This window comes from Schistocerca piceifrons, chromosome 5, assembly GCF_021461385.2.
Source record: "Schistocerca piceifrons isolate TAMUIC-IGC-003096 chromosome 5, iqSchPice1.1, whole genome shotgun sequence".
NCBI classification, from domain to species: domain Eukaryota; kingdom Metazoa; phylum Arthropoda; class Insecta; order Orthoptera; family Acrididae; genus Schistocerca; species Schistocerca piceifrons.
In genome coordinates this window covers 708,331,796-708,356,817 of record NC_060142.1, presented here as the reverse complement: position 1 = coordinate 708,356,817, position 25,022 = coordinate 708,331,796, and the positions used below count along the sequence as shown (strand labels likewise).

The 25,022-nt window shown below is 44.1% G+C and overlaps 1 protein-coding gene across 12 annotated transcripts in view; it reads right to left on the bottom strand.

Annotated features, from left to right (window-relative positions):
• LOC124797888 (voltage-dependent L-type calcium channel subunit beta-1) overlaps window positions 1–25,022 on the bottom strand; it is a 739,772-nt gene that overhangs the window by 340,992 nt on the left and 373,758 nt on the right. The gene's annotated exons all lie outside the window — the stretch shown is intronic.

Below are 25,022 nucleotides of genomic sequence, written 5' to 3'. Positions count from 1 at the left end.
GAATGTTTTAGTTGGACCACTTTTTTCGCTTTGTGATAGATGGCGCTGTAATAGTCACAAACATATGGCTCACAATTTTAGACGAACAGTTGGTAACAGGTAGGTTTTTTAAATTAAAATACAGAACGTAGGTACGTTTGAACATTTTATTTCGGTTGTGCCAATGTGATACACGTACCTTTCTGAACTTATCATTTCTGAGAACGCATGCTCTTACAGCGTGATTACCTGTAAACACCGCATTAATGCAATAAATGCTCATAATTATGTCCGTCACCCTCAATGCATTTGGCAATGCGTGTAACGACATTCCTCTCAATAGGGAGTAGTTCGCCTTCCGTAACGTTCGCACATGCATTGACAGTGCGCTGACGCATGTTGTCAGGCGTTGTCGGTGGATCAAGATAGCAAATATCCTTCAACTTTCCCTACAGAAAGAAATCCGGGGACGTCAGATCTGGTGCACGTGCGGGCCATGGTATGGTTCTTCGACGACCAATCCACTTGTCATGAAATATGCTATTTAGTACCACTTCAACCGCACGCGAGCTATATGCCGGACATCCATCATGTTGGAAGTACATCGCCATTCTGTCACGCAGTGAAACATCTTTTAGTAACATCCGGTAGAACATTACGTAGGAAATCAGCACAATTGCACCATTTAGATTTCCATCGATAAAATGGGGGCCAGTTATCCTTCCTCCCATAATGCCACACCATACATTAACCCACCAAGTTCGATGATGTTCCACTTGTCGCAGCCAGCGTGGATTTTCCGTTGCTCAATGGTGCATATTATGCCGGTTTACGTTACCCTTGTTGGTGAATGACGCTTCGTCGCTAAATAGAACGCGTGCAAAAAATCGGTCATCGTCCCGTAATTTCTCTTGTGCTCAGTGGCAGAACTGTACACGACGTTCAAAGTCGTCGCCATGCAATTCCTGGTGCACAGAAATATGGTACGGGTGCAACCGATGTTGATGTAGCATCCTCAACACCGATCTTTTTGAGATTCCCGATTCTCGCCGCGACAACAGGTAAAACATCTGCTTGGGCATCATCATTTGTTGCAGATCGTGGTTGACGTTTCAAATGTTGCTGAACGCTTCCTGTTCCCTTAAATAACGCAACTATCAGGCGAACGGTCCGGACACTTGGATGATGTCATCCAGGATACCGAACAGCATACATAGCACACGCCCGTTCGGCATTTTGGTCACAGTAGCCATACATCAACACGATATTGACCTTTTCCGCAATTGGTAAACGGTGCATTTTAACACGGGTAATGTATCACGAAGTAAATAGCGTCCGCACTGGCGGAATGTTGCGTGATACCACGCACTTATACGTCTGTGACTATTACAGCGCCATCTATCACAAGGCGAAAAAAGTGGTCCAACTAAAACATTCGTATTTCTTTACGTACTACACGAATATGTAATAAAAAATGGGGATTCCTATTTTAAAAAAAACGCAGTTGATATCCGTTTGACCTATGGCAGCGCCATCTAGCGGGCCAACCATAGCGCCATCTGGTTTCCCCCTTCAAGCTAGAAGAGTTTCGTTCTTTGTAGTTTTTTCGTTTGATGCTTATTTCGTGAGTTATTTGGCCCGGTCACTATGAATGGACCACTCTGTATAAGTACCGACATGTGGAGGAGGAGATGGTGTTTAACGTCCCGTCGACAACGAGGTCTTTAGTGACGGAGCGCAAGCTCGGCTTAGGGAAGGATGTAGGAGGAAATCGGCCGTGTCCTTTCGAAGGAACCATCCCGGCATTCGCCTGAAGCGATTGATGGAAATCACGGAAAGCACCGACTTGTGGGAAAGGGAGTAATGTAACATCCGCGTGTTTCAGACGTACGTGCGGGAACGTGGACTATGGCGACGTTATTACCAAAGACGTCCAAATAGGACCAACGTGTTGTTATTTTCTCTTGGCTGCCGAAGGACGAACACCGGTAGACACCCCTCGGAGAATGAAGAATGTGTGTGGCACAGCATGACTGTCGCAAGCCATCGTTGTGGAGTGGTGCGCGACAATGGGTGCTGCTGCTTCATGACAACGCACGTCCGCACATCGCAGATGTTGTAACGCACAAGTTATGCCATCTCAACTGGGAGACACGCGACCACGTGGGCTTTAGTCCTGATCTCTGCCCATGCGATTATCACGCCTTCGGTCCCTTACAAACGGCCATGAAGGGTCGAAGATTCCCGTCGGACGAGAATGAGTAGCAGACACTTCTCCTCGCAGCAAGACACGGTATTTTACCCGATTGGTACCCTCAGCTTGGTGCGTAGGGTAACTAGCTCTGTTTTACCTGATTGGCATACCGATTCTGGACCGAACTATCTTAGAAAGGAAACTTTTTGATCGCCCCTTATACAACATCACAAGATGATTCATCGCGTTGTCGGGCTTGAAGGCCGAGTATTCAATTTTATTTTAAACGGGGAAGGGATAAACATCTTGGATGTTTCATTTCTACAAGGTTATTGAGAATAATACTTAGAGAGATTTATACGAGTAACAGTTACTCCATGCTGTCACAGAAGATACGAACGTCGTTGCCTGCTGATAGGAAGACTAAAGCTCAGGAACAAAACGTTTGCGCTCTCTCTACTACAGTACTGAAATACTCAAACACGTTACAAAGAAGGGTGAGCTGGAACATAAACGGCACTGGAACTTGATAAATGTACACCATGAGAATACTTTTACGCTGCAAGTCAGAAGTGAAGAACGAACTTCTCGGTATTACGACCAAGAAGAACACTGTCAGTTTCTTCGTTCTTGTCAAAACTTAAAAATATCGTTATTTTTATTGTTGTTGTTTTTGTTGTTGCTGCTGCTATTGTGTTTTCAATCCGAAGACTGGTTTAAACAGGTCTCCACCGAAGTCTAACCAGTGGAAGCCCCTTCAACTCTGCACGCTTCTTCAACCTACATCCAGTTCAAGCTGCTTACTGTATTGGAGTCTTCCTCTCCGTCTACAATTTTTACGCCCCACACTTCCCTTCATCACTAAATAAATGACTCCTAGAGGCTGGTGGAAGGGTCCTATCAAAAGATCCTCTATCTGATTAAGAGAAAAAAAAGAAGTTTTTTTTCTGTGGATTTTGGCCAGCATTTGTATTGTAGTTCAGTCTTATTTCTGAAGATGTTTAATAATTTTCTTGTTTTTCTGTTAGGGGTAATATTTTCACATTTCTGTAATTTTTTTTGAACAGTTGTAGTGAAATGTTTATCTACCTTTGTAAAAGGCAGCACACATTTTTGTAATGTGTCGCAATCTAAGCACCACAATTGCTTAGCCACACTGAGCGAACTCTTACATGTTTGCTGATTTTTAATCCAAATCGATTTTCTTCACCTAGTGCATTTACAATTCAAATTTTACTTATAAGAAAAAAATGAAATGATTCCACTTTTATCGTTGGTCGAATTCAATTTTGTATGTAACAGAGAACGAGGTCGTTCTGCGACTGGACAAAATGTTGGGTAAAATTAGAGGAACAGTGCGACGGTTGGCAATGGTGCATTTCGTACAGTAAGATGTAAGTGAAAGTTGTGCAAACGGAGGCAGTAAACTAATTGTCCTCTTAACGCCAGCAGCGGCATTAGTGGTGATTTATGTGTATTCTAAAGCCGGCGGCTTTCGAAAGTGTGACACAACGTGGGAATCAAGCTTCAACACTCTGCAGTTTATGTTGTCTCATTTATTATTGCTTGCTTCGTGATTGTATCGTCTCAGTTTGCTTCAGGGTAGTAAATGCGTATTTACAAATTCGCGAAACAACGGAGGACACTATTTTCAGAACACTTGCTCTGTCAACTCCCATATATTAGCCAAATATGTTCCAGAATAAACTAACAACGAGCGATGGTATGTTAGAGTAATGAGATACATATATGCTCAAATAAAGTAAATGATTCAGTGTTAACTTAGAGGATCTTCTCTGGCAGTAGCTGTGATCAGACCCTCAGCCGATCTTAACTGTATACATTTCCTAACATCTCTAAATAATAACTTACGGAAGTATTAAGAGAAAAGTGCAGTGCATAACTTACGTAACAACTTTCCTCAATATAAAATATCGCTCCTGTTTTCCATTGGTGAGACATTTACTTCGAAGATTCTGAAAGCAATTAGAAGTTAATTACTACTAGAAGTAAACAAGTGAGTAATACCCTAAAGAATACCGAAAGTTAAGTGTGTTGTGATACTTTATTTGACAATCGAACACGAAAGGAAATGACTGACTAGTAGAGGTTCAAGGTACCCTCCGACATACATCGTACGGATGTTTGCGGAGTATGAATGTAGATGTAGATAGTTAAAACTGAGTGATTTCCGTTCGTACTGTTTCAGTTCCTGCTACTCTTGAATGCAACCACACACACGTTTGTAGCTGTCGCAAATAGAGAGAGAACATTAATAACACCGACAAGCTGCAGGGACGCATTGCTGGCTGGAAATGGAGGAAAAAAGATCTAATGAACACGAGTCCGGAAATGGACGATGTGCGAACAACGACATCAAGTCGTCCCTAACACAGTCAGACATGCATAGCATCCACGTCACAACAGATGTTGATCGTGGCCTCCATGGGATTGCAGGTGATACGAATAGTAGTGGTTGTGACGCAGGATACACATAATCGTAATTCGGCTGACATCCTGTTGGTGGGCCACTTGCCTGGAGCTTGTGCTAGGGTTCGTCAAAATATCCTGTAGAACCCGGTCCTCCACATCTGGTGTATGCATAGTCCCCCACCTCCTTGCACGTCGGTCTGTCTGAAAGAAATCATGATCATACAAACGCCGAAAAAGGAATTGATATGTTGTGTGATATGGTTGGTGTCTTTTCTCTGTACAGCCGTGCTGGCTTTCGACCGTTTCCGCCTGCTTGGCCTTACACAAACACAATATCGGCTTGTTCCCGACATGAATAGCAGACCATTCTGCCGTCTGCAGTACGCCGCGTCAGTCACACAGCCTGCAACACACGAGGGACACACAGCACGCGGTCAGAGGAACTTTCGTTCGTCAGCCCCATCTACCGTGCCAACGGTGCATTTCCGGACACATGTTCAGAGGACCTTTCCCCTCCATTTCCAGTGAGGAATCCGTCCCTGCAGTTTGTCAGTTTTATTAATCTTCATCTACATCTACATGGTTACTCTGCAATTCACACTTAAGTGCCTGGCAGAGGGTTCATCGAGCCATTTCCACACTTCTTCTCTACCATTCCACTCTCGAATGGCGCATGGGAGAAAGGAACACCTAAATATTTCCGTTAGAGCTCTGATTTCTCTTATGTTATTATGATGATCATTTCTCCCTACGTAGGTGGGTGTCAACAAAATATTTTCGCATTCAGAAGAGAAAGCTGGTGATTGAAATTTCGTAAATAGATCTCGCCACAAAGAAAACCGCCTTTGTTTCAGTGACTGCCATCCCAACTCGCGTACCATATCAGTGACACCCTCACCCCTCCTGCGCGGTAACACGAAACGAGCTGCCCTTCTTTGCACTTCTTCGACGTCCTCCGTCAATCCTAATCCCGTACTGCGCAGCAATATTGCAGCAGAGGACGCAGAAGTGTAATGTAGGCTGTCTCTTTAGTGGGTTTGCGCACCTTCTAAGTGTTCTGCCAACAAAGCGCAGTCTTTGTTTCGCCTTCCCCAGAATACCATCTATGTGGTCTTTCCAATTTAAGTTGCTCGTAATTGTAATTCCTAGGCATTTAGTCGAATTGACAGCCTTTAGATTTGTGCGATTTATCGTATATCCAAAATTTATTGGATTTCTTTTAGTACCCATCTGGATGACCTCGCACTTTTCTCTGTTTAGTGCCAATTGCCACTTTTCGCACCATATAGAAATTCTCTCTAGATAATTTTGTAATTGGAATTGATCGTCTGATTATTTTACTAGACGCTAAATTACAGCGTCATCTGCAAACAGTCTAAGGGGGCTGCTCAGATTATCACCTAGATCATTTATGTAAATCAGGAACAGCAGAGGGCCTATGACACTACCTTGCGAGCGCCAAATATTACTTCTGTTCTACTCGATGATTTACCGCCCATCACTACGAACTGTGACCTCTCTGAGAGGAAATCACGAATCCAGCCACACAACTCAGACGATACTCCACATGCACGCAATTTGATAAATAGTCGCTTGTGAGGAACGGTATCAAAAGGCTCCTGGAAATCTAGGAATATGGAATCGATCTTAGATCCCTTGTCGACAGCACTCATTACTTCATGGGAATAAAGATCTAGCTGTGTTGCACACGAAAGATAGTTTCTAAATGCGTGTTGGTTATGTATCAAAAAGTCATTTTCTTCAAGGTGATACATAATGTTCGAGTACAGCATATGCTCCAAAATCCTGCTGCAAATTGAGGTCAGTGATACGTTCACCATCAATTTTTTTTGGCCTGTTATGTAGTAGTCTGGTGAGTATAATAAGTAAGAGCAAAACTGAAGGGATGCCTTTGTCTCTTCGGCTTGATGTATACAGTGCCCTTTCGGATGCGAACCAATCCGACTTGTACGTTCGGCTCGGCCAAGCGGCGCCTCTCGGTGCTTCCTAAGCGCCAGCACGCCCTCAGAAGCAGTGCGAGGGAGGGGCCTTATCGCCGGCGGCCTTGGGAAGCTGCTCCTGAAGCGGCCGTTGAGAGCGAATGAGGCGGAAAGCGAAGCGAAGCGAAGCGGCCCGGCCGCGCACCAGGGTCTCCGTACAGCACTCTACTCGCAGGAACTGGCTGCCGCTGGCGCAGCCGCAGCCGCGGTTGCTCACGGAGAGGTGACGTCCACATCCGCTTCTGTACGCCAAAACCCATCCAATGATTAACACAGCCTGCCCCCTCCTTGTCACCCTGAGGCGTCTGAAACGTGGTATGGGGTCGGGCCGCAGTTTTAGCGCGCAAGTTTGTAATATTTCTGGCTTACTCAGCCATCATATTAGGCTCCGGGAAGCTATTCCCAGGGCAGTGGAGATGCAAGAAGCATAGAGAAGACGCAATGTGGCATGAGGTACCGGTGACAGTTGTTAGATTCGGTACCAATCCCGTGAGAAAGACCGCCTGCATGATGCTGCTGCTCTGTGATTGGCTGCTGTGTTCGGCGGTAGGGCGCCAAAACGTTAAACTTTAGTTGCTATTATTAATTAAACCTGTCATCCAAATTACTTCATTTTTTTAAATAAACACCTCTTAACAGCCAGCTATCAGTCAGTCATTTCAAAATTATTAAAATCAAAGTATTACTAAAACAAAAGACTGACGATATTACTGACGATGCACTTCGGCGGCGTTCGGGTCACGCCTCGCTGGCTTGGCGCGCCAAGTGTCTCGGGCAGTCCGGCTCTCCAGTTCTGACCGTTCCAGTAGACAGACATGTTGTCTGTTATAGCAGTATTTGTTTCATGCAATACTGTTTACTACAGTTCCGACCGTCGCTAGGTACAGACATGTTGTCTGTAATAGTAGTATTTGATTCGTGTAATTTTATTCTCCAGTTCTGACGGTTCACCTAGACAGACATGTTGTCTGTGGCAGGATGTATTGCATGTTATTTTAGCCAGATATAATGACTGTGAAAAGATATGTTCAATACGTTGTGATCAAGAATAGTTTCTAGTGTCTATATCAATAAAAATGCGAGTGGCATCCCAAATGAGTTATAGTTTATTCGTAGCAGCAGTTCCTTGCGAAGTTAATTTCAGCCTCAAGAAAAAGAATCCACGACCTGCGTGCTGTTTTCTGCGCTGGGGACATCATCATCATGAAGACAGCAGGTCAGTGAAGTGTACAAGAACTTATGTATTCCACACAGGGCAGTGGAAACAACTAGGCACCTCTCGTGTACTACATGCACAGTACAAATGTGCTCAGTGACACGTCATCCGCAGTAATGCAGAGGAGGTAAAGAAGGATGAAAGTATTAACACTATCTCACTTTTATTCCTTTTTTCTTGCCGTAAGTTTCAGCGGATTACGTTACCGATGTTCGTTGCGGAGCTAAATGCTTTTCAAAGGAGATGAGGGCAACGCTGAAAACATGAGACTAGCAAACAGAGCAACTTTTCTCACCTAGGTATGCGCCTCGCTCTTCTATACTACTAAACGCCTAAACTGATCGTGTGCTTCACGTTGCCTACCTAATGGTTTCAGGACAGCAAAAATTTGATTTTTGGTGCGATCTCTCAGGTTATCTCGTCACAAATGATTAATACTGAACTTCCGGATGTTCTGCCGAGCTGTCGTTTCCACTTTGCACACAATATTTCGACCACCGAGCCAGCCGTCTTGTTCAGGCGCTGCGACTTTTGCTGTTACGTCTGTACTCGCTGCCTGGACTCAAATCACACTGTGAATCGTTGTTGGTCACAAGCCGCTGTTTATTGCAGAGTTCGATCCCCGACGCCCGCTACGCGGTCTGATGCTCTTTTGTTTTTCTGAGCTCGCGCTGGCATTTTTACAGGACAGACAGGGAGAGCATTTAATAGCCGCTTTCGTGACCACTTGCCCAACAAAGACGGTGAGAAGTCAAGTTTTCCAGAACATCTTAAAATCGAGAAACACGCTCTTCCGTCCTTGCTTAATGTGGACGTTTTGCGTATACTTGACAAGGGGTACAAAATGGATCTTTTAGAAGAACTTGAAATATATTAACATTCCTATCTTAATTGAAATGGTTGTTGAACTATGAGCTTGCATTCAGAAACAGATGCCATTGTGGTTGTATAACATCTCTTACAAAGCGTGAAAATTTGTCCTTTTCTTTTATATACTAGAAAATGTGCTATTTTTTTCAAATGTATTACGTATAACTTCCTTACATACCTTAGATACACTTTTTATATCATTTTATATAGGTTCCTAGCTGCTGACACAGCAGCTAGATATGTGCATAGATATGGTTCATTTACTGTGAATTATCAATTTATCAATTGTTTTTACAATAATCACGTATAATATCGACATTTTTGGACAAATCATGGCATTATGCTTCTGTGTAGAAGACATCCTATAATACACTTCCTATACTTAAAGGTATAGCGAAATTCTTAACATTTATAATATCCCCCAAGCTTCTGAAGATGACAGATTAATTTGTCTAAACCGGCAAAGCGAAATAAAACTATGCAACTGATTTGTAAAGTGATCAGACCTTGGAAACTGTTTTATACGCGGGAGTCCGATGTTTTAAAGACTCAGGGGTGGGGTTACTGGTTGACATGGCTCTGTATCTGAGTGCAGAAAGTCTATTGTAAATAGCTGATTTAGCAGTTTTCATGCATATCAAATCAACAGTACCTTTGGTGCAGAGTTTGTAGTGAAACGAAAGCAACTGAGTTTGGCAGTAACTGGTTGTTTTCGGTCGCTATATTTTTAACGTAATATCCTCGTTGGAAGGCATTCCACAGTCAGACAGAATTCTTCGTATTTTGAGTAAGAATCACAAAGTAATGGACATTTCTCACCAACTTGTTCAACGGACAATATACACTGATGCGCCAAAGAAATTGGTATAGACATGCGTATTCAAATACAGAAATATGTAAACGGGCAGAATACGGCGTTGCGCTCGAAAACGCTTATACAAGACAACAAGTGTCTGGCGGAGTTGTGAACGTGGTGTTACAGTCGGCGCACGAGCGATGGGACATATCTCCAAGGTAGGGATGAAGAGGGGATTTTCCCGTACAACATTTCCCGAGTGTACCGTGAATATCAAGAATCCGGTAAAACATCAAATCTCTGACTCTGCTGGGGCCGAAAAAAGGTCCTGCAAGAACGGGACCGACGACGACCGAAGAGACTCGTTCAACGTGACAGAAGTGCAACCCTTCCGCAAACTGCTGCTGATTTCAGTGCTGGGCCATCAACAAGTGTCAGCGTGCGAACCATTCAACAAAACATCATCGATATGGGCTTTTGGAGCCGAAGGCCCACTCGTGTACCCTTGATGACTGCATGACACAAGACTTTACGCCTCGCTTGTCCCGTCAACACTGACATCGGACTGTTGATGACTGGAAACATATTGCCTGATTGGACAAGTGTCATTTCAAATTGTATCGAGATGATGGACGTGTGCGGGTATGGATACAACCTCATGAATTTATAGACCTCGTACGTCAGCAGAGGACTGTTCAAACTGGTGGAGGCTCTGTAATGGTGTGGGGTGTGTGCAGCTGGAGTGATATGGGACTCCTGATACGTCTAGATACGATTCTGACAGACAAACATATGTAAATATTCTTTCTGGTCACCCGCATCCATTTATGTCCATTGTGCATTCCTACTACGGACTTGGACAATTCTAGCCGGACAGTGCAAAACCCCATATGACCGAAATTGCTACAGAGTGGCTCCAGGAACACTCTTCTGAGTTTAAACACTTCCGCTGGCCGCCAAACTTCCCAGACATGAACCTTATTGAGCATGTCTGGGATGCCTTGCAACGTGCTGGGCAGGAGAGATCTCCACCCCCTCGTACTTTTACGGATTTATGGCTCTAAAAATGGCTCTGGGCACTATGGGACTTAACATCTATGGTCATCAGTCCCCTAAAACTTAGAACTACTTAAACCTAACTAACCTAAGGACATCACACAACACCCAGTCATCACGAGATTCCCGCCGGGAATCGAACCCGGGCGTGGGAAGCGAGAACGCTACCGCACGACCACGAGCTGCGGACACGGATATATGGAGAGCCCTGCAGGATTCATGGTGTCAATTCCTTCCAGCTCTACTTCAGACATTATTCGAGACCTTGCCACGTCGTGTTGCGATACTCCGGCGTGCTTGCAGGGTCCTAGACGATATTAGACAGATATACCAGTTTCTTTGGCTCTTCAGTGTTTAATAATTACATATTTGTTACTACTGTACAACTTTTTGTACTATTAGGTGAGAAATGGCGGCAGAGACAATTTTTTATAGCACAGGGTTATTAAGATTGAATTACTACTTGCTGTTACTTGAGATCTCTTATCTTATTAGCGCATATGTGCTGTCCTGGAGTTGTACTTACTTGGTATGCTTACCCAGGATGTGCAATTTTAGCATTTTGCTGTCACATTTCGATTTTACATCTCACTTCGACTATTAACTGTGTTTGGGTGTTTACCGTATGTTGTGTTGCAAACTGACGCTCTGAATTTTTCATTCGTCGTTTCTTTGATTTGTGGTGTGTGGCTTCTGCAAGTAGTTTTATCTCTATTTGCTCCCTGCCCCCCTCCCCCCCCCCTCTCTCTCTCTCTCTCTCTCTCTCTCTCTCTCTCTCTCTCTCTCTCTCTCTCTCTCTGTGTGTGTGTGTGTGTGTGTGTGTGTGTGTGTGTGTGTGCGCGCGCACAGACAGACAGAGAGAGAGAGAGAGAGAGAGAGAGAATTTCTGTATGTTGACTGGTTATATTCTACATCTCTGTTCGTTATTGTTTTAGTCGCTAGTAATTGGCTGATTACCTTAGCCACCAAGACAATAACAAACAGAGATATAGAACATAGCCAGACTAAATAATAGCCCCCACAAAACATCATGGATCGTAAGTGAAAGCAAACAGCAATTTAACTTCCCGAAATTTGTGCTTCAAAAAATTGTTTCTCACCTAACAAGAGAATACAAAGAAACTAATATAGTAACAAACCTGTAATTATCGTATAATGTAGTTATTATATACAAAAACAAATATGTATTACAGGCCACTGAATATGCTTCAGAAAGTAAAAGAAGCGAAATGCCTACGGAACAAAGAAAAGAATCTTTTATTTTTTTGCATTAGACGAAACCACATTTCCAAGAATACAGAAGCAACTAAGGAACGACGGAAAATATAAAATATAGTTCTCTCCCCTATTTCATGACAATAAAAGAAGAATTGCCCCTATTTGAACTTTTTCCACATTCTTCTTCAATCCTATGTGGTAAGAAGTCTACACTATGCAGCAGTAGTTCAAGGAAAGACGCACAAGCGTAGTGTAGACAGTCTCGTTAGTAGATCTGCTTCTTCTTCTTAGTGTTCTGCCAGTAAAATGCAGTCTTAGTTTGCTTTGCCCACAACATAGTCAAGGCGATGATTCGAATTTATGTAATTCGTAATTTTAATCCCAAGGTTTTTGGATGTATAGGCAGTCATTAAATTAATGGGCTTTATCGCGTGAAAAACAGTAAGTTTAGCAGCAGTATGGGATAAGACATCAGAACAGCTAGGTGTATACGTATAAATTTTCTTAACTTTAGGTAGTTATTAGAGAATAATGCTGATTTTGAGAAAGGCACCAAAATAATACGCAAATAAATCACAAAATAAATCCTCAAATGAAAATCGAATGTGACCATGTAAAAACTACTGAAATTCTGGGTCTGCTTGATCTCGTATACTACTTCTGGTAGCGACAGGTTTAACATAGTTTCTATTCGTTGTAAAATCGGAGTGTGATCGACGGCAGGCACTAGGCAAGATTTACATGTAAAAAAAAAAACATTGAAACTGGCGTACTGCCACATATCAGATGTGTGTTTGGATGTACAGTTCTAGCAGTAACATGTACTGTGTTGGCGGGAGGGGAGGGGGTATGGATGCTGGACGCCGACGGCTGATAGATCGACCGATCAGGTGGAACGGCGGCGGGGGGGAGGGGAGGGGGGGAAGAAGGAGTGGAAAGCGTGGCGCCGGCCCTCCATCACTCAGTTCATCAGTGCACCTGATCTACATCTACATCTAAATCTACATGGATACTCTGCGAATCACATTTAAGTGCCTGGCAGAGGGTTCATCGAACCACCTTCACAATTCTCTATTATTACAATCTCGTATAGCGCGCGGAAAGAATTAACACCTATATCTTTCCGTACGAGCTCTGATTTCCCTTATTTTATCTTGGTGATCGTTCCTCCCTATGTAGGCCGGTGTCAACAAAATGTTTTCGCATTCGGAGGAGAAAGTTGGTGATTGGAATATCGGGAGAAGATTCCGTCGCAACGAGAAACGCCTTTCTTTGAACGATGTCCAGCCCAAATCCTGTATCATATCTGTGACACACTCTCCCATATTTTGCAGTTTTTCGATGTACTCCGTCAGTCCTATTTGGTAAGGATGCCACACCGCACAGCAATATTCTAAAAGAGGACGGAAAAGCGTAGTGTAGGCAGTCTCCTTAGTAGGTCTGTTACATTTTGTAAGTGTCCTGCCAATACAACGCAGTCTTTGGTTAGCCTTCCCCACAACATTTTCAATGTGTTCTTTCCAATTTAAGTTGTTCGTAATTGTAATACCTAGGTATTTAGTTGAATTTAGGCTTTTAGATTAGACTGGTTTATCGTGTAACCGAAGTTTAACGAGTTCGTTTTAGCACTCATGTGGATGACCTCACACTTTTCGTTATTTAAGGTCAACTGCCACTTTTCGCACCATTCAGATATATTTTCTAAATAGTTTTGCAGTTTGTTTTGATCTTCTGATGACTTTATTACTCGATAAACGAGAGCGTCATCTGCAAACAACCGAAGACGGCTACTCAGATTGTCTCCGAAATCCCTTATATAGATAAGGAACAGCATAGGGCCTATAACACTACCTTGACGAACGCCAGAAATCACTTCTGTTTTACTCGATGACTGTCCGTCAGTTACTGCGAACTGTGACCTCTCTGACAGGAAATCACAAATCCAGTGACATAAATGAGACGATATTCCATAAGCACGCCATTTCACTACGAGCCGCTTGTGTGGTACAGTGTCAAAAGCCTTCCGGAAATCCAGAAATACGGAATTGATCTGAAATCCCTTATCAATGATGGCAACTTGGTCGTTTTGCCAAAGTATTGTGGCCATTGGACACTGACATCCGATAGTTCGCCCGTGAAATGTTTCGACATGAAGTACGGCGAGAGATGCTGAATAAATACATCTTTTTAGTTTTTTTGCTGCAATTCGAGGGCTGTACAATGGAAGCGTGCGTACCGGCCACGGCCAGTCACTGTACGGGCCAGTACAGGAAAGCCTTGTGCGGATTTGTGGCACATCAGCCGCTGCTGAAAGTCTTCGAAATTTGTCGCCCGACTGATCGAGGGACCTGTAATATTCTTGCGCTGGTGAGCTCAGACAGGCTTTCTACAGCAGATGTTGTTGGCTTCAACTATGAACTAGAGCAGGGTTTTCGTGACTTGGTATTGCTGTACAATGAGGTTCATAATTCATGGGATAGCGATATGCTGATGGCGGCAGCATCACTTACACGAGGAGTAAAAGGGCAGTGTACTGGCGGAGCGGTCATTTGTACTCTGGCGATTCCCGTGAAAAGGAGTCCAACGCGTACATGGCAGACCACAGAAGTTAACGCACTTTCAACGCAGAATGGTAGTTGGAGCTGGACGCATGGGGTATTGCATTTCGGAATTCGTTAGGGAGTTCAGTACTCCGAGATCTACAGTGTCAAGAACGTGCTGAGAATACCGAAGTTCAGGCGTTAGCTATTAGGACGGGGAACGCACTGGCCGACGGCCTTCACCTACCGATCTAGAGAAGCGACATTTGCGTAGAGTTGTCAGTGATGACAGACAAACAGCACTGCTCAAATTACAGCAGAAATCAATGTGGAACGTACGACTAATGTGTTCGTCAGGGCAGTGCGGCAAAATTTGGAGTTCATGGGCTGTGTGAGCAGACGACTAGCGAGACTGCCTTTGGTAACAGCACTACATCGCCTGCGGCACCTCTCGTGGGCTCGTGACCGTGTCTGTTGGACGCTACAGAACTGGAAAACCGTAGACTGGTCAGATGAATCCCGATTTCAGTTGGTAATGGGTGAGGGTAGGGTTCGAGTGTGGTGCACGCCCCACGGACCGAAGTTGCCAACAAGGCTCTGTCCAAACTGGTGTCGACTCCAAAATGGTATGGGCTGTGTAGGACTGGGACCTCCGGTCCAACTGAGCCTACCACTGACTGGGAATGGTTATGTTCGGCTACCAGGAGGCCATCTGAAGCCATTCACCGACTTCTTGTACCCGAACAATGTAGAATTTTTCTGGATGGCAGTGCACCACGTCATCGGGCCACAATTGTTGCCGATTGGTTTGAAGAACGTTCTGGACAGTTAAAGCGAATGATCTGGCCATCCAGATCCTCCGAAATGAATCCCGTCGGACATTTGTGGGACTTAATCGAAAGATCTGTTCATGCACAAACTCCTGCACCGGTAAAAATTTCGTAGTTATGGATGGCTGTAGAGGCAGCATGTGAGCCCATGCTACGTCGAATTGCTGCACTACGCCGGAAAAAAGGAGGTCCGACACGATTTTAGGACTTGTCCGATGACTTTTGCCGCCTCGGTATATAGCAGCTACTTGTATGTCGTCCCGCGCTAAGATCGTCGCCCAACAAGTTTCGCGCGTTGTCAGAAGAATGTACGTTACCGGGATTCCTGTAGAGAGTGTTCCGCAGCTGTACAGATACCAGGTGCATCAAAACGCGGCAGTGAAATGCCGCTGCAAATAGTGACGTACTACAAAGCTTGTGTAATCGAGATAGTACGATTCTTGGGGACAAAACATCTAAATTGCACACACATGCATCGTTTAACTCTCTCTGTATATGGCTGGCAAGCTTCAGCATAGTGGCTGGGCCAGACAAGTATGTAAGTGCCGTCAGGCTGTCGGTGGGGCCAGAGCGAGCGAGGCCGAGTTGAATTTCTTCACAGGGGAAAGGGGTAGAACGAAGCTACCACGTGGCGAGGTTCCGACAGTATATGAGATTAAAACATACAAGTTGTCCCTGGAGGAATGGTGGATATTCAGGGATATGACAGGAACAGTTGTTCGAAGCAAAGAAGTTTAGTCAACATGAGCCCTAAAATGCATGTCTTAAGTGTTTTGTTCAATAGAAGCGATGTGTTTCATAGAAGCGAAGACGAAGAAATGCTTATAGCTCTTAAGATATGAGTTTTGGAGCCCATGTTTCTTAGACGTTTTGCCTCGAATGATCGTTCCTGTCACATCCCCGAATATTGACGGTCCCTACTGGAACACTTATACAGCGTGATTCAGCTGCCCTTACCGCCTGGTTGTATGCAGCCAGCTACACCTTCAAATGCCACACACGAGATTTTCATATTCTCTAGCTCACTACGTGCGTACTATTAGTCCTACAGAAAAATGAACAGGACCATCTTACAGGAAATTTAATGTAGTTAAATGTTTTCTCTGGAGGCCACGGTTTTCGATTTATTCAAGAAGAACTCGTTTGGAGGTTACTTTTCTACGTTTTTCTTGAATAATTCGAAGACTTCGGCCTTTAGCGTAAACGCATCCCAGTACCAAATTTAAAAGCATTAAGTATCCTACGAAAAAGTCCTGTTAATTTTTTCTGTAGGACTAACAGTTTGTGTGCAGCAGTCGACGGAATATGAAAATCTTTCACATGATATTTGAAGGCGTTGCAGGTTGCGTAAGACCCAGTGACAGGTGCAGTTAAACCTCCCTGCATATATTCAGAAAAATACTAAAATCACTTCCAAGGAGCTACAGAAAATCTAAAGACAATGGTGAAATGGCAATGAAGAGAGAATTTCTGAGAAGTTATTACTACGTTTGTAACATGTGTATCAATGGAGTTATTAACATTTGTGGATGAAACTGGCTATCTTAACAGCAACAAAAGCTATAGACATTTTTCATATGCATAGGATACATCATCTGTTAGTGCCGGAGATCCAGTATAAAATATATGGACTATATACTGGTACTTATTGTAAATACAAATATACATTATTATTGCTGAGTGCGCTAAGTACAAAACAAAGAGTTTCGCACAGTTACACGAAAAGGTCAGCCACTGTGGGAGTGGTTTATTCCACTGATTTTATGGTTTATGTTCATTTAATAAGAAATTTGTGGATTAAAATATATAAGGGAGGTATCTGAACCAGTTAGTGTGAAACTGACAAGAGAAAATAAAGATGGTCTGTTGATTAGCAATCACTGTTCCAGTTCATGCAAAATATAAAACGTTTTCTACAGCTAAACAAAATTAGTTTTGTATATTGTATTGCTGTGAGGGTATGTCCTTGCCTACCGCACTGTTCCTATATCATCTTACTTAATCTTCTTCCTTTCTTTCTTTCATTCTTTAGCTGGTGCCTTGTCCCGCGGTATCACAGGGTCGGCAGGGTTACGAACGGATTTGGCAAGGTTAGTTTTTTAAGGCGTGGCCAGATGCCCTTCCTGCTGCCACCCCATACCTCCCGCGATGGAAACAGTGTACCGCAGCTCTCTGTCTGCGTCTGTTGTAATCCGTGGAATAGTGCGAACGTGTTCAGATGTCTGGGAGTCGTGTAACTGAGGCGGAACGCGGGGACCAGCTCGGCTTCACCTAGCGGGATGTAGAAAACCGCGTGTGCCAACGTCGGTAATCCGCCGGGTTGATTCGATCCGGGGCGTACCCGAGTCCAGGTTGGTTCAAATGGCTCTGAGCACCATGGGACTTAACATCTATGGTCATAAGTCCCCTAGAACTTAGAACTACTTAAACCTAACTAACCTAAGGACATCACACAACACCCAGTCACCATGAGGGAGAGAAAATCCCCGACCCCGCCGGGAATCGAACCCGGGAACCGAGTCCAGGAAGCAGCGCATTAGCACTCTCGGATAACGTGGCGGGTTATCATCTTACTTAATATTTCACATTTATTTGCAAATTATAGATTACAGCAATGAGTCGTCCTTGCTTAAATTTATTACGCAGATCTAGATTTCAGCTGGAGTCCAGCCATTCTCAATGTACTATTATTTTCGCTCAAAGTTGATCGGGCTTCACCCACAGTTCATTGAGTACTCTATGAGTATTCAATGAACTGTGGGTGAAGCCCAATCAACAGGGACTTACATGCTTTGATCGAAAATAATACTGCATTGAGAATGGCTAGACTCTAGCTGAAATCTAGATCTGCATAATAAAATTTAACCATGGAGAGATGATTCCTGCAATCTATAATTTACAAGTCAATAGAACAGTCGCTGAGTGCAATTGCTTTCCAAATGGAAGGTAACCTGATGGACATTTACTTGTGTTTTTGCAATTTATTCATCGACTGTTCGTTAGGATGAGCTTTCACGATTCAAAAGAGTTCATTAGGGCTCAATGCACAATGCACAATCAGACCCTAGACTAGTGATTGAGTCATTAAAGTGGTATACGGTTGTGTGCTCGCCCATGCTGTAGCTACAAAGTAACAATTTGGTACAGCATACAATTAGTTTCACTTCACAATTTTGTTACCGTTAACCACGCCGGAACGTCGTAACAGAACGGACGACGTGCGGCCTTGCGTCATCTTGCTGAAAGACGGGGTCGAGCGGAGCACGAGACGCGGTCGCGGCCAGCAGTGTTCACCCGCGGCCTCCGTCCGACTGTCGACGCGCGGCGCGCGGCGCTACACGGCGACAGACGGCGTCAGCTGAGGGCGCGTTCTGCGTGGCGGTGGCCGCGTCGCGCCGCGCCGGGATAATAGAGCGCGGCCGACAGGCAATTACCGGCAGCCGGCTCGAGGGCCGCCGCGTCTGCGCATGCGCTGCGCGCGCGTCACTGGGGCGCGCCACGCCCCCGCAGTCGCCGGCAGCGGCTCGCGCAGTTTCGGGACTCGAGCGGCCGGGACAAGCACTTCGCAGATTTTTATGACTGACAACTTTTTGCGACGGGACTGTTATTAAATGCATTTATTTATTTACGATCACGATTTCTGCTATGGTGCCGTCCTCTTGTAACGAATTTCACGCCTATGTTACTTTTCTGTTGACCCAGTCGCAGTTATAGGTTGCCTATCTAAAGGCTTCCAGGGATTAAAAAAAATTGATTTTCAATATTTCATAAAGTTGTTGCTGTGGTCTTCAGTCTCCATGCTACTCTATCCATGCAAGCCTCCTCATCTCCGAGTAACTACTGCAACCTACACCGCTCTGAATTTGCTTAGTGTATTCATCTCTTGGTCTCCCTCTACGATTTTTACCCTCCACGCTTGTTTAAAATACTAAATTGGTGATCCCTTGATGTCTCAGAACGTGTCCTACCAACCGATCCCTTCTTCTAGTCAAGTTGTCCCACAAATTCCTCTTCTCTCCAATTCTATTCAGGACCAACTCATTAGTTACGTAATCTACCCACATAATCTTCAGCATCCTTCTGTAGCACCACATTTCGAAAGGTTCTATTTTCTTCTTGTCTACACATTTCATCGTCCTTCTTTCATTTCCATACATAGTTACACTCCACAAAAATACATTCAGGAAAGACTTCCTGACACTTAAACCTATACTCGATGTTAACAAATTTCTCTTCTTCAGAAACGCTTTCCTTGCCATAGCCAGTCTGCATTTTACATCCTCTCTACTTTGACCATCATCATTTATTTTGGCCCCCAAATAGCAAAACTGATTTACTACTTTAAGTGCATCATTTCCTAATCTAATTCCCTCGGCGTCACCCGACTTAATTCGACTACATTCCATTATCCTCGTTCTGATTTTGTTGATGTTACTCTTCTTTCATCCTTTCAAGACACTGCCCATTCCGTTCAGCTGCTCTTCCAGGTCCTTTGCTGTCTCTCACAGTATTGCAATGTCGTCGGTAAACCTCAAAGTTTTTATTTTATCTCTATGGATTTGAATTCCTTCTACCAATTTTTCGTTTGTTTCCTTTACTGCTTGCTCAATATACAGATTGAATAACATCGGGGAGAGGCTACAACCCTGTCTCCCTTCCTTCCCAACCACTGCTTCCCTTTCATGCCCCTCGACTCTTATAACTGCCATCTGGTTTCTGTACAAATTGTAAATAGCCTTTCGCTTCCCTGTATTTTACACCTGCCACCTTCAGAATTTGGAGGAGAGTCTTTCAGTCAACATTGTCAAAAGCTTTCACTAAGCCTACAAATGTTACAGAAGTAGGTTTGCCTTTCCTTAACCTTCTGCCAGAATCTATAACGTGCCCTCAAATGGAAAGGAGACCACAGTTATATGTAATGACATTTTAATAATAATATTAAAATTAACAGTTAATGTGGAACATTACAGCTACACGTGGTTGTCTTTGGCAACGAGCCTACCGTGTAGGAAGGCACAAGATGGCTTCAGTGTTGCTAATGGATCAAGTTTTCCACCATGTCCACCACTTCCTTGTCACAGATGGACCTCTGACTTTTCAGATAATGTTTTAGGGGGACGAAGATGTGAGTGTCACAGTGGGACATAGCGGGTCTGTAAAGAAGATATTCCAGAACCTCCCATCGAGATATATGAAGGAGTTCGAAGGTCTTCTTTGCCTCATGGGGCTTAGCGTTGTCCTGGAGATGCACTATCCCATTCGACAGCTTTCTCCCTTGACCTTGTTCTTATTCTTAATGTTAATGGCGTGTTATGAGCCTCAGCACCTTGTTGCAGTACTGGCTAGTGTTAACTGTTGCACCCCGTGGTAGCCAATTGATGAGCAGACGTACTTCTTCGTTCTTCGTCAAAAATGAAACTACGCATCACTGTTCTGGCATTCGGGTCATAGTGGGCATTTTTTGGACGAGGGGAGAGGGGGGGGGGGCGTAATTCCGGCATTCCATGCTCATCCGTTTGTAGGCACCGTCGATGTGGTGACACCACGCTTCGTAACGTGCCACGATCTGAGCAATGAAATCCGTTCCTCGCGCCACGTATCTCAACAGATAAGATGTTTGGGCATCAGCTACGCATAAACTTCACCATAACGAAACTTTCTGTACTTATCGACAGTCCAACAGCAGTGTCACGCGTGTTGATTCATTGGTAAGAGCTTCTCCACAGCCGAAATCTTGGCACTGGTGGAGGCAACGAGCGCCTGCCGAGGACGTGGCATGTGCTTGATGTGCGCACTCGATGTGTACGCAACGCTGACGCCACCGGAATATTCTGCTCCGTGCGATACACTGCTCTCCATACACCTTTTTCATCCTATGGTACATTTTTGATGCATGCTTCCCTAACGCGGGAAGGAATTGGATAACCACATCATGCAACGAACTGCAAAAACGACCCTCCAGGAATTGGGAAATTTCTGCAAAGCACTTAACTCCGCTTTTGCAACCGGGAATGCCATCACGCCATTTCTCGGGCAACACGTTTACCCACAGGAATTACGTACAACTCGCTACAGCGAATATCTCCTTTTCAACTGAGCATACCTTACATTTATTAAGAGCTAAAATCTTATCTTGAACTTCTTGAGACAAGTATTTGACGTAGGAACAGTGTGTATGTCTTGAGGCAATGTAACTCACAGCACGCAAATACCCCGGCTATATTCATCAATTCTTTCAGAACGAGAGCTGTTAGTGACTTGCAACAAACTATACACACAGGTTGAAACCTTTACGAAACTTTTTCTGGGTGACAGCCTCCATGAGATGATGAAAGAAAAAAACTGTATATTGCTTACTATTTTTTCGCTGTTCATTCAGTAATAAATCGGCATCAGGCATGACGTTATAATTTATTACTTTTTTCTACAAAATCTATTAGTAACATATTTTGCAGACGTTATTCACTTACACCTTTGAATATACATGCAAAATTATATCATTGTGTGGCACAAACACTGAAGAAAAACTGCACCGCGAGAGAGTTACGTAAATTGATGACAAATTGATATCCATACACATATCGACGGAAAATGGAAAATTGTAAACTTTGGCGGCCAGTGGGTGAATGTGTGGTCCTGCAGCCTATTTTACTCTGCAGCTGGCAAGAATAGTAAACAGGGGACATCTCGATACGAGCGCTTAACGTCTTTGCAATTTTCACTCCATGCACTCAGTTGGACAGTAACTATGCCTCACAGACAGATACGCGCTATATACGCGGACGTCAATAGTTGAGAGAGGACCTCGACATCTGAATAGGACTGATGGACCATTCGACAGTTTTGGAAGGAATGAGTGAAACATGACGGAACACAACGTCAAGAAAGAAGCGGAGGATCTAGAGAGACTAAAAAACATGAGTAGCGAGTAGTTTTCAGAGAGGCACTCAGAGCCCCGGATCCATCATTGCTCTCAATCAGACGTGCAATATGTGCTTCAGTGACAAGTTTACTAGGCGGCTCACAGAAAGACAGCTGACCTCAAGGCACCATTTGCACAGACTACCATTGACCTATGTACACCGATAGGTGGGCACATTCAGCCTGCAATCTCATTGATTGGTGCAGTGTTGTCTTCAGTGATGATCAGCGAAGACGTCTCTGCACACATCCCGGACGGCGGCGCGGTACCAAACTGACAGTCGTCCCCCATACTGCCCGACAACCCAGAATGGCGGTCTGGGATGCAATTTCTTTTCATAGCAGGACCGCTTTGGTTGTCATTTGCGACACCCTAACATCACCACGGTACGTGGACGGTTATCCTCGCTCCGTTTTGTTACCTTTCATAGAAAGCTATACTGGACTTACATTTCAGCAAGATAACGCCAGCCACACGCGCCGAGGGCTTCTACTGCTTGGCTTCGTGCTTGCCAAACCCTACCTTGGCCAGCAAGGTTGCCAGATCTCTCCACAATGGAGAACATTTGGAGCATTGTTGGCAGGGCCCTCAAGCCAACTCGGAATCTGGACGATATAACGCCCCAGTTGGACAGATTTTGGCACAACATCTCTCGGGAGAACATCCAACACCTCTATCAATCAATGCCAAGCCGAATAACTACTTGGATAAGGGCCAGAGGTGGACGAACGCGTTATTGAATAGCTCAATTTGTGAAGCTCTTTCTCTTGACCAAATCATGCATTTTTTTCTGAAATTTTAATCATTTGTTTGTCAGCATGTGTATATCCCTCCTACCGAGTTTATTCTCAGTCGGGTAAGTTCTTTGTGGTGCGTATTTTTCTTTGTCTTAGAGTGTATTTCAGGAGATATGACAACATAAACGCTAAATGCATAAAAAGTAGCTTTTTCCAAAACGGAGCGGAATTTACCGAGTTTTTATACTCGGAAGTGCGATTCTTTAAAGAATGGCGACATGGGGAGGGAGGGGAATAGAGAGGTCATTTACTATAGAAATCAAGTGGCATTAAAGTAAGAAGGATTTCATGCTGCCAGTGGCAAACAAATTCTTTTCATTTTTTAATCTTATCAGTTCATTAAGTCATAAATTGTACAGTAAAATTTTACACAGTTATATAATAAACCGTGAATGTTTGGCTGTAGCCTTTGAATTCGAGTATTGCTCTAAAATAATGTTTTCGTTGCGCCGTTATCACAATATTTCCTGTGGTAGAGCCTGCATAACAGGTTCAACCTTGCGGTCTGCAGGTACTAAAATATAACGCGCAGTCCTGGCTGCGTGAATGACGCGGCGGAGTAGCTCGGGCTGCCCCCGTGGAGAGGCGGAAATTTCCAGCCGCCTGCCCCTGAGCTGTGAGCGGTAGCGCGGCCCGCACGACAGCCGCGTAAATCTTGCAGCGGCACAGCTGCCGCCAGGCGCGACGCATCCCCAGGAATTATTGAGAGTGCGCCATCTCGCGCCTGCACAGCCCCGAGCTCTTCCACCTGCTGACCGGCCGGCGGCAGAAGCGGACACTCCCGCGACACACCAGGCAAAACGTGTCGACCTTGCTGCCTAACCGTGTCTAATGCTGCCACCGCACACGATACTTTTACCTCCATAAAAGAGCTCACTGGTTGCTTGGAGCGCCGTAGACTCTCTAGGACATGTACCAGGCAGACCTGTGACCCTGTAACACTGTCGAAAGTTACAAGAGTGGTGTGTGGGGCACGTAAGTTGTATAGAATCGGCTCAGTAAGACAGCAAGAAAGGACTAACGTGCCTAAGTTTTCTACATTAAGAGAAATGACAATTTTGCTTGTAATACATGACACAGAGAGTGTCTTTTGATACCTGAATACATGGCCGGTATCTTGTGCTTGGAGCAGATGATGTCAGTGTCGTTCTGCAGCGAGAGGTTGTCTGTTGTCGGTAGTCGCTGAGCGAGCAGGTTGGGTGGCGAAAATGGTGGACAGAGGATGCTTTTTTGAGACTCTTTCTCATGCAACGTTCATTTGGAATGTGGTTATATGAGCAATGTTTTTACGTGATGCGATGCTAATTTTAAGATTAATGCTAGCTGTTTTGGGTCACACTTAGCCTTACGCGAATTCTGGTATTTGTGCCAAAGTCAGTGATCACGTGTTCAGAGTTTTGATAACTATTCTTCACCCTCCTCTTTCCATTAAACGTTTTTCGAAACAAAAGTAAAAAGGAAAATTTCATCTAACTTAAATATTGATAGTTGTTTAGTTGATGCGTGAGTCAGTTTCATTGTTTGTGACAATGCCTAAAGGGAAACTGCGGTTCTCATGGTAATGTAATTCATATTTTTTTGTGTTTAGAAGTCACAATATAATATCGGTTTGAAACAACGTTTTCTTTTACTTGCCACGAGTTTGTTAATCTTTCCTCCCACAGTCTTATAATAAAACTTAACATAACTTTGCTGTCGTGCCTTACTCTATTGCGTAATCAGTTAACTCCATTCTTGGCAAGATATCAATCCTTACTGTGGAGGAACTAAAATAATTACTTTCAGGAACATACAGCTCACTGTTTTAATACAGACACTCAAGAACAGCAGAGCACAGAAGCTTCTTCCGTTGTGCGATTGACAATGAACTGTAGGGCAAAGACGAACTTCGTGAGTAAGAATCATGTTTTTCATATAACCCAAAAGTTGCATTTTATAACAGCATACAGATTTAATACGCGACAATTGCATTGTAACGTTTGATGAATTTATTCCGTATATGACGGATAGTTACTAATTAATTTCAATTAGTAATAATTTACAGATGTTAAGTTCAAGAAGCTTATGGGCGCTCAACGGCGAGGTTGAATTTTGCAAAGAGAAGTGTGTGTGTGTGTGTGTGTGTGTGTGTGTGTGTGTGTGTGTGTGTGTGTGTAAGGGCGCCTTTGCTT